A 10,770-nucleotide genomic window follows, 5' to 3' on the forward strand; every position below is an offset into this window, starting at 1 on the left:
ATTCTTGATACAGTTATTGAATGAGCGACATTCCCACATACCATTGTAAGCAAAAGTTCAGTGTTTCTTGACCGTCGGGGGAGTGGGCGTGGCTTGGAATTGCACTTAATATCAGAGCAAGGAAAAACGTTTTGAACACTTGTGTACGTTTTTTGCATCAACGGTGGCGTCAAACAAACGTTTCTCCGACAAGTGATAGAACCATTCAACACCAAGACACCAATGTCACTGTTGACTCATTGAACACCTGCAGGGGTGACTTATCGCTCCCCTTGCAAATAAATACCTTTACATAATCACTTTAGAAACAAGAGCTGCTTACTGCAAAACACATGTGCACAGGAAGACACATAGCATAGAACAGTTCATCTGCAGTGGAAAAACAAACAGGCCACCAAAGAAAGCTAGAGGGACTGAGCACCTGGGATTACACGACAAATGTAAGGAAGAGGTGTGGCGCCGCGGCCAGGGACTGATCACGGTTCGATTCCCGGCGCCGGAGGCAGATTAGCCCAGCACCATGTGACTCTTAATCTTCCCGACGCCTAGAGACCCTTACGGTTGATTGTTCGCGCATTACAAATGTGGATTATTATTATTATAATGTACGAGTCCATTGAGAACTTACCTAGTAAAGACCGCTGACTTCACTATCAACATGGCTAGTTATGGTAGGCGAGTACTTGATTTACAGTTTGCAGGTAAAAATAGGATTTTTGCACTTGTCTTTTCAAATTTTTACACTTGTCTTTTCAAGGAGACCTGCAAGGATTTCCTTTCTATTGTTGTTGGTAAATATGGTGAATCCACTGGCGGCAAACTCCTCTTACAGGTACACTGAAAGAATCGCCTTCTTAAATAAAGGGGATGTTGTGTACACACTTCACCCAGCAGCTGAACCAACACCTGCGTTTCTAGCCTCGCCAGTTTGTCAGAGGACGCAACTGCTTATTACAATGATGCAAAGGGGCAATTTTCAAATCTCACTGTGTTTCTGAAATTTGTAAATGCTATACTTTTTTTCTATTTGTGGAGGATCAACAGATGACGTTTTTCTGTTTCATCACCCCCGAAAATTGCCATTGTAAGTTTCAACACATTAAACAGAACGTCAGTGACAATTGCCATTAACTTCTTGATAAACACATTTGTGTGTTATTCAAAGTTCAACAATAACATGAGCAATTTAATTAAGAGACCCGACAAAAGACAAGGAGCAAATAAAGAACACAAATATATCTGATGTCATGTACCCAAGGAGATGGGATCAGGCAGGTCTCTTTTTAATGCATGTAAACAGGATACAGGTAGTTCTGTATTTTTTTTTCTAGCTGCTGGCAGGAGCCAGGTGGTCATCATCCTATCTCAAACACTGGTCTCAACCGACAGCATGTATTTTGTGACATCCCATGTCACTAATAACAAATAGTGAACCCCAAATGATACACTTTCATTTAGGAACTGAACTATGTAATCTCCCGCGCATATAATGGCATTTCGGTGATTAAGTACAATCTACACCTAAGCCTTCAGTGTGTGGGCAATAATTACTCAGTGGTTGTACATGAGGCTTGTAAACTCTTTGCTGCATACAGCATTAGCCACATTTATTTGACATTTCTAACAATGTGGTTTCATTATTGTTGGTAATGGCCCTTTCTGCAGAGTCACCCCAAACTTTGTGCCTTCTTCCTCCCCTTTTTGCGGAATTCCATTTTGTTGGCTTTAAGACCCTGGGCACTTTACCACTGCCAACCATTGCTAAAGGGCATGTGTTCTCTTTTTCAAACATGGTAACATTGGCTTAATCACAATTGGCGTATTTAATTTACTTATAAGTCCCTGGTAAAGTGCACTACATGTGTCCAGAGCCTGTAAATTAAATGTTAATTGTGGACCTGCAGCACCGATTGTGCCACCCACTTCAGTAGCCCTTCAAACATGTCTCAGGACTGTAATTGCAGAGCCTCTGTGTGCAGTTTGAAACTGCCATGTCAACCTGGCAAGTTAACCCTCTTGCCAGGCCCAAAACTTCATTTTTATTACTTCTAATTCACCCCTAAGGTAGGTCCTGGACAGCCCAAGGTCAGAGAGTAGTGTATTTAAAAAGTAGGACAACGACTTTATTTTTTTGAAAACTTTTTTTATTATTTTCATATTCAAGGCATAGACAATTCTGATACTTTACCCAATACTTATAAACATTACCTTTACATTGTTGAAAATTATGGCGCATGGTGTTATAGAATCATAAACATCTCGATAAAATGAAAACAGTCTTCACATTACATTTCCAGCTCCCCTCCGTTTTCAGTGTCCGAGTCCTCCTCTACTCTTATGTCGGGGGGTTCACAAATGTATCCCCTGTACTTATTCCAGGCCCCCCATACCTTGTTCCATTTCCTCGGGCAGCCACGATTTATAAACACTGCTTTCTCTGCCACCATGGCCATATCAAGATCCCCACACCAGGCAGCAAGCGACGGCGTCTCTCTCGCACCCCATTTTTGTGGGATGTTGCGCTTTGCCACCATTATCCCCATTGTTACCCATTCCTGTGCTGGGGGTGTGAGATTGTTCGGCTCCCACACATTTAAAATGCATCTCCAAGGTTCGGGCGCCAGCGATATCCCCACCACCTGTGACATAGTCCTCATCACTTTTACCCAGTATTCCATTATCTTGGGACATTCCCACAAGGTATGAAGGAAAGTACCCTCCTCCCCACAGCGTCTCAGGCAGTACGGGTGTGGTGCCGACCCTATTGTGTGCAGGATATATCTAGTGAAATAAGTTCTATGTAAGATTTTTAGTTGCACTAGTTTAAGTCTGGACTGTATCCCCACCTCCCGTGGTGAGGCAAGCGCCTCCCGCCATTCATAGTCGTCGAAATCGCCCACATCTCGTGACCATTTTCCCCTGAGTGCCCAGTGAGGGCCCGGGAGATTGTTCACTAGTTTTCGATATGTGAAAGAGGTAGCTCGTTTATACATGCAGTCTGTCAACAGCCTATCCTCTAAGGGGGTGGCTTCAGGGACCTCAGTGCCGGGTGGTAGGGTCACCTGCAGCGCATGTCTGATCTACAGGTTTCTAAAGCATTCAGGGGGCGCCAGGTCGTATTGCGCCCAGAGGTGCTCTAACGTGGCTATTCCTCCCTTATGCCACATATCACCCACTGTCGAAATTCCAATTGCATCCCATTTGTCAAAGCCCTTGCTGTCCCTCAAGCCGCCCAGCCGCTGTGTCACCCACAGAGGGGTGAGCTGGTTTATCTTTCCTGCCCATCCCATTTTAGCATGTGCTGTATGCCAGATGTCGACCGTCTGCCTAGTGGGTCCGAGTAATATCGGTGTACGCTTTCTGTTGTAAAGTGCGGACATCATGCCTTCAGCCCCGAGCCCATATCTATCTGCCTATAGGCGGGATTCGTCTGTGGAGCGTGCACCCATTGATTAATAACTTTCAAGTGCCGCGCCCAATAACATAGCTGTACGTCCGGCAGTGCAATGCCCCCATCATACCATCCTTTGGTGAGCTTGCGCTGTGCGATACGTGCGGGTTTGTTCCCCCACATGAGCCCCGTGACCTGAGACTCAATGTGCTTAAAGTAGGTGGGCGGCACCGAGTATGGTGTATTTTCGAGGGCATACAGGAATCGAGGCAATGCCATCATCTTAAAAAGCGCTGCCTTCCCCAGCAGCATTAGGGGGAGTGTCCCCCAGTGGGTGGCATCTCTTTTTAGATGCTCCAGGGGAGGCATAAGATTTTTCTTAAAGAATTCATCTGGGTCCGCCGTGATGTAGATTCCCAAATATCGGAATCCTGCCACCGAGATCTGCAGTGGACAGTCCTCTGGGAGCTGTGGCGGCGGACCCCGGAGCACAAAAAGTATTGATTTGGACCAATTGATAGTATAGCCCGATGTACGACCAAATTGGTCACATAAATTGAGAAGTACCAGGATGGAGCGCCTGGGTGAGGCCAAATAAAGCAGAACGTCATCCGCATAAAGCGATATACGATCTTACCAGTCTGCTGTCCATCGCAGTCCGCGTATCTGGGGCTCCCACCTGATCCATGCCGCCAGTGGTTCCAGCACCAGCGCCAACAATAACGGCGACAGCGGGCAGCCCTGACGCGTGCCTCGGGACAGTGGTAAGTCCTTGGATATGTGCCCATTAGCTGCCACGTGGGCCAGTGGCTTTGTGTATAGTAGGCGCACCCACCCACAAAACCTTGGGCCAAACCCCAAGTGTGTCAAAACCGCAAATAAGAAAGGCCATTCCACCATGTCGAACGCCATACGGGCATCCAATGACAGGATAACTGCTGGCTCCCGAAGATAAGGTATACGGGGCATCACTCCATGCAGTCGCCTCAGATTTAACGCCGTGTTTCTCAGAGGCATAAACCCTGATTGATCCGGATGAACCAGGGTTGTGAGATGCGGAGGAAGCCGCAGCGCAAGGACCTTTGCTAATATTTTGGCTTCAGCATTAATTAAGGAAATGGGGCGGTATGATGTACATTCTTCCGGGGGCTTCCCGGGTTCGGGATCGCCACTATTGTGGCTACACGCTGATCCTGCGGGAGTTCTCCCTTCGCCAAGCTGTCCCGGTACATATTGAGTAGGTGCGGGGCCACTGTCCCCGCCAGCCTTTTGTGAAGTTCTACGGGGATTCCATTCGGTCCTAGCGCTTTCCCTGTCTGTAAGGAGCCAATTGCTACCTGTAGCTCCTCGGTCGTCAGAGCCGCCTCCAATGTGAGGGCTGTCTCTGGTGCAAGCTTGGGCATCGCGATATCCCTGATATAGGTCAGTGCCTCTTCCATTGTCATCGCTGACTGTGATGTGTACACCTGCTGAAAGTGCTGCACTAGCCTATGTACTATGGCCCGTGGGTCAGCGTCCATTGCATTATCTGTCATTCTAAGCTGCGCTATCCACTTTCTATCTCGCTCCCTTTTATCGAGCCACGCCAACAGCTTCCCAGCTTTATCACCGGCCTCGTACACCCTATGATTCGTTGCCGAAAGTCTAAGTACGGTCACCCCCCTCAAATGTTCCCTATGTAATTGTTGTTGGAGGTGTAGGGTGCGGGCCGTGATGGGAGTCGGGTTTTGTGAATGTGTGTGTCAGCCTTCTGGAGCTCCGATTCCAAGGCAGTGAGTTCTCGCCGCTGTATCCGGGGAATATGGGGAATATTCGCCGCCTTCGCCCTTGGTGATACGTGTACGTTAAGACCACTGGCGAGTGGTCTGAAATACCTCTAGGCCGAATGTCAACTGAGTCTACGTGCTTGAGGCTCTCCGAGGAGGCTACAAAATAGTCTATTCTCGATAAGCTATTATGCACCGAAGAATGAATAGTAAATTGACGCACCATGGGATGCCGATGCCGCCAGGCGTCCACCAGCCCCATTGCCTCCAGAACACCCCCGAGACGCGACCCCCCCATCGCCCGCTCCCTCACAGGATGCCGGTCCATGTCCCCGTCCACCACGTCATTAAAGTCTCCTCCAATCAGCAGTTCCCCTTCCGGGAGATCAAGGAGGAAGTCACTCAGGGCAGGAAGCGCAACTGCCTGTAGCGCCGGGGGAATATACACCGACACTATGTTGATAGAGTGTTCCTCCCATTGTCCCACCAGAGCCGCGAAGCGGCCATGTGCGTCCGTCTTCGTTCTATGTATTATGAGTGGCGATTGTTTACGCACCAAGATACCCACCCCTCTGGACCCTGACGTGAACTCTGAGTGGGCCACCATCCTGAACCCCCATCTGTCTAGCGCCCGACATGCACACCCAGTGAGATGCGTCTCTTGCAGCAGGACAACAGCCGGGGAGCTTCGCTTAATACACTGCAGCACCAGACCCCTCTTAATTTTATCCCCAAGGCCACGAACATTCCACGTCATAAGTGTTAGGGATCTCTCCTTTGAGTCCAGCCTCTGCCCCCGCTCAGTTGACTGCGAGTGTGATATTGTCATGATCGTCAAGACGCATAATCAATAGGACGGATGAGCGTGGATGGAGTCTCTGCCATCCCCATGTGAGGACATATCATTTCCAAGTGCCTGCATACAAAACGTGAACAAATAAAACCAAACCATAACAACAAAACCCCACCCTCTACCCCCCACCATGCCTCCCTGCTAGACAGACTTCCAACTACCCGCCACCCCAACTTTGCAGAGCGCTTTATACCCATTCCCAGTAACAGTACTTGTGTGTCGGGGGTGAGAAGTCCGGTGATCACCTTAGTCCATCCCCTTCCTTAGGACCATTGTTCTGCAAGACCGCTCCGCGGCCGCCGCGTGGACCTTGCACTAGTGTATCCTCGCCCACCCGTTTAGTGTGCATAGAAGATCACAAGAGGCCCCCACCAACCTACGACCTGGGTAGCATTACACTACCATTGTCTTCTGTCTCTGTGTGTGCCGATATGCGTGATCCATGGTTCCTCTTCTCATTTCTCGGTCACCGCCCCTTGCGCCGTGTCTCCTTCTCGTGCCTGTTCGTGATCCTCGGGACCCTCTTCCACTCGTCGCCGCTGCTGGTGTTTCTCTGGTCGCCTACGCCCTTCCACTTGTCGCCACCCCTCAAGCCATTCTCAGGCCTCCTCCGGGCGATCAAAGAAACACGTTTTTCCATCAGCTACAACTCGTAACTTTAACTTCGCCGGGAATAGCATTGAATAGGCAATTTCCTTGCACCGGAGATCCTTTTTTATCTCAAGGAAGCTTCTGCGGCGTTTGGTGACTGCATCTGTGAAGTCCGGAAAAAAGGAGATAAGCGAGTTATGTACTCGAATCGGTGGGGCCACTCTTGCAGTCTGCAAAATGGCATCTCAGTCGCGGAAGTTAAAGATGCGTGCCAACACCGGCCTGGGGGGGCGCCCCTGGTTTAGGCCTGCCACCCGGCACCCTGTGCGCCCTTTCAACCGAGAAGAAGGTGGATAACCCTCTCGGCTGGAGTCGTGTCTTGATGAGTTCTTCAACGTAAAGGTCCATGGCCTGACCCCCTTCACTCTCGGGAAGGCCCGTAATTCGGACGTTATTGCGGCGGGAGCGCCCCTCCTGGTCATCGAGCTTCGCCGCCATAATTTTGTTCTCGGCCTCAAGGTGAGTAACCCTCTGAAGCAGTGCGGTGGTATCTCCAACCAGGGATTTCGTCGTGTGTTCCACCTCCGTGACTCGCGCCGCCATCTTCTGAAAGTCAACTCTTAAAAAAGACACATCGGTAGAAATGGTGCCCATTGTAGACTGGACCTGAGTTGGACATGTACTTTTAAGTTTTACGTCTTGGTACTGAAAAACACTTACATTCATTTTTTACTACAGCAAGGCCTCTTTCTCCCATAGGATAGCATTGGTATTACCTTTTATAAGTGCAAGTTCCAATTGGGAAGAGATAGAACCCCCAGTTCAGGGTCTCTGGAATCACAGTTTAAAATCACAACTTATGTTGAAGTCGTATTTTAAATTGTAATTCTGAAAATGCCACTTTTAGGAAGGTCTTTTAAGGTAAAGGTGCCTGCAAGGGGTTTTGTTTAAACATGCAAAATTGTTGCATAAAAATATCACTTATGAGTGCTCAGATAGTGGCCTCAAACGCATAAATTGTAAAAATCTATTTAGGTAATTAAAAGCGAATACATCAAAACAAGGAATGGGTGTATTCTTTTTAGATAGAATTTGTCATCAAACAAACCATATTGAGGGTGGATAAATAGTCTCATATACAGGAGTGACAGAGATTAGCAAACGCCAGTATGTACACTCCTGTATATGAGACTACTTGTATAGGAAACCTGTGCTAGATTATCAGACTAATTTCTTTGTAAATAGGCATCTGAAATGGGTTTAATACACGGGTGATAAGTACATACTTTTTCATATGATTTCTAATCTCTGTCACTCCTGCGTAAGAGACTATTTATGCACCTTCACTTTGGTTTGTTAATGATAAATTGTAACAAAAAAGAATACACCCGTTCCTTGTTTTGATTTTTTCGAGCTTGATGATCTAAATTGATTTTGAGAATTTATGTGTTTGAGGCAACTATCGGGGCACTCATAAGTGATATTTTGATGCAATAATTTGACATGTTTAAACAAAACCCCTTGTGGGCACCTTTACTTTAAAATAATGTTGTTACCCAAGACCAAAAGGGTATATTGGGTTGCCCAATAAATATAAACACACTTTTAGGAAGTGGGTATTTTCATACTTTAGCCTTTTGGTCCTTCTGCCTGTTTCTGAATACATGTCTGGGCTGGGTGACAGCCGGGCTTTGTGTATTCCCTCCAGATAGCTACACATAAAGGGATCTTAGGTGTGACTGATGGGCCATCCATATCCTGATGGGCCCTCCTGGGCAGGATGGGAGTGAAGAGCTGACACATGCACCTGAAGAGGCTGTGTTATGTCCCCCCTGTAGTGAGTCTGGCACCAGGGCAGGAAGGACAGGGACTCTGTGCACTTCAAAGGCCTCTTTTTGAAGTCCCCCCTACCTCAAAGGCACAACTGGGTATAAGCATTAGACTCTGACACCACCAATTCAGTACACTTCGGGACCTGTGGATACTCTGCCAGGAAGAAGGACTGCTGTGCTGCTAAAAGGACTGCCACTCTGCTGAACTGCAACTTTGTTGGACTCCTGCTCTGCTGACCTGCTGCCCTCTTGCCTGGGAGTGAGGAGGACTGGACCTGCATCTCTCCAACCCACAACCGGAGTGATTCAAAGAGCTTGTTTGCTTGCCTCCTGTTCTGAAGTCTCAGGGACATCGAAGACTTCCAACCCATCTACCTACAGCACCTGACTGCCATCTGAGACCCTTGCCAAATTGTGCAAATCAAGTCCTGGGCCCTTGGAAGTGAGTATAAAGTGCTGCAACTACCAAAATCCCTGCATCGCCATTGTTGCACGGTTCAGAACTGGCACATCTCCCTCGGCGCTGACGCATAGCCACTGCTGCAAGGACCCAAGACCTTGCTTCGGCGACTGCACTGAGCATTGCCTCTAGTTCGCGACGCAGCCTCGACCTGCGCGGCTTGACGATGATGCATCGTCTGCATTTTGTGGTTCGACGCATCTATGACTTGCGCAGCTCAGAACCAAAGCATTGCCTAAAAACGAAGACGCATTGTTTACTCTGCTCCACGCATTGGGTGTTCGTCTTGGACGCAACAAGGTTCTTTGTAGGAGGACAAGGTGGTCCCTGTATCTGCCCTATGCTCAATCGCAGTCAGACTGAACTTTCGAATTTGACCCGGTGTAGCATGACCAGATAGCCATGTCAGTCTATCTTAAAAAATCGTAAATCCGGTTCTCCTTATTGGATTTTTGTCATTTTGGTCTTGTTTTGTTAATTAAATTAAGTTCTATTTTTCAAAATAGGTGTGGTATATTTTTGTGTGATGTTTTAAGTTTTTTACTGTTTGAAATGTTGCACAAATACTTTACACGTTACCTCTTAAGTTAATTAAGCCTGACTGCTCTGTGCCAAGCACAGAGTAATTTAGGCTGTGTTGTGACTCACCCTGACTAGGATTGTGGTTACTGCTTGGAACTGGGTGCATAACTCTGCCAACCAGAAACCCCAGTGCTAACATTGCTGATCAGCAGTGAGGATAGGAGTTGTGTTTGTGCAGTGCCATACAGTGACTTAGGGGCCCATTACAATGCCGGAAGGAAGTCAATCCGTGCCGGTGGCGGGAAACCGTCATGTTTCCTGCCCCTGGTGCGGCAATAAATGAAAACGACCCCCTATCTAAATATTTTTACAATTCAGTAAGATGTCAAGAACAGTGTCCTACAGAAATATAGTTTACTTCATTTATTATCAAAATATTTTTTTTTCATTTTATAAAAAATCTTATCACAAATGTATATACAATAAATGTGTCCCTAAATGAGTATGGATGAAATACATACATTACATAAGAGCCCCAAATATGTAGAGAAAGAACCATACAGAGTTTGTACATGTCTCCACGAGTAACATAAAGAAAACAACCATATATGGTGCCGATTCCGATCCTGTAAAACCCGGGTACGAATGGTCGTACGGAGCGTTTCCTCCATACGACTCGTACCCAGGAAATCCTCCTTACAAACCACTTTACACTTGACACTCGTAAGTTGGTATCATCAACAACCAAGGACTTACCCAAATGCAACTACACAGTGGGAACATGTATATGTATAAACTCTAAACAAATATTTTTCAAAACTGTGCCTTTGTTTTTAATGTGCCAGCATGTCCCAGAAAAGTGGAAAGGTGGTGTCTTGTGCACTTCCTTGAGAGACATCTGTCATGCAGGCACATTATTGTCATTCACCACAAAACATCAAAGTCATGCATATCAACTATTGAGACATGTTGACAAGTGTAGTGAGTGCCAACGTACAAGACTTCTTGACTAACAACTTGAATCATGCCACCTGTCACATGGCCATCCGTACCATCATGACACATTTGGCAACACATCTGACCCACTACCTGTCATGTGGAGTGGCACACATGTCCAAACACAGGACAATGCATTAGCTAATGGCCCTGCAATTGTGCCGGAATAAGGAGCACCTGCACTGAGGAGACACCCTCATGGGAACCAAGATTGTCCACACAGATGTCAGCACACACAGACCAAACTATGTAGCATCTGGACCACACACCGTTGCCAAAAATGGATGAGCAGGAACCATGTCTTTTAACTTTTGACACATGCTGCAAAGGACAAACATTAAACCCTGCACAACATGACT

General features: G+C 47.2%; 1 protein-coding gene across 1 annotated transcript in view; it reads right to left on the reverse strand.

Moving 5' to 3' along the window:
- The window catches only part of LOC146796394 (vomeronasal type-2 receptor 26-like), a 699,855-nt gene extending 699,084 nt beyond the window's left edge, over positions 1-771 (reverse strand). The window contains exon 1 of the mRNA XM_085628963.1: positions 629-771. The gene's annotated coding sequence lies outside the window, so the exon portion shown is untranslated. The remainder of the gene's footprint in view (positions 1-628) is intronic.
- Between the last annotated feature and the right edge of the window lie 9,999 nt (positions 772-10,770).

This window comes from Triturus cristatus, chromosome 10, assembly GCF_964204655.1.
Source record: "Triturus cristatus chromosome 10, aTriCri1.1, whole genome shotgun sequence".
Taxonomy (NCBI): domain Eukaryota; kingdom Metazoa; phylum Chordata; class Amphibia; order Caudata; family Salamandridae; genus Triturus; species Triturus cristatus.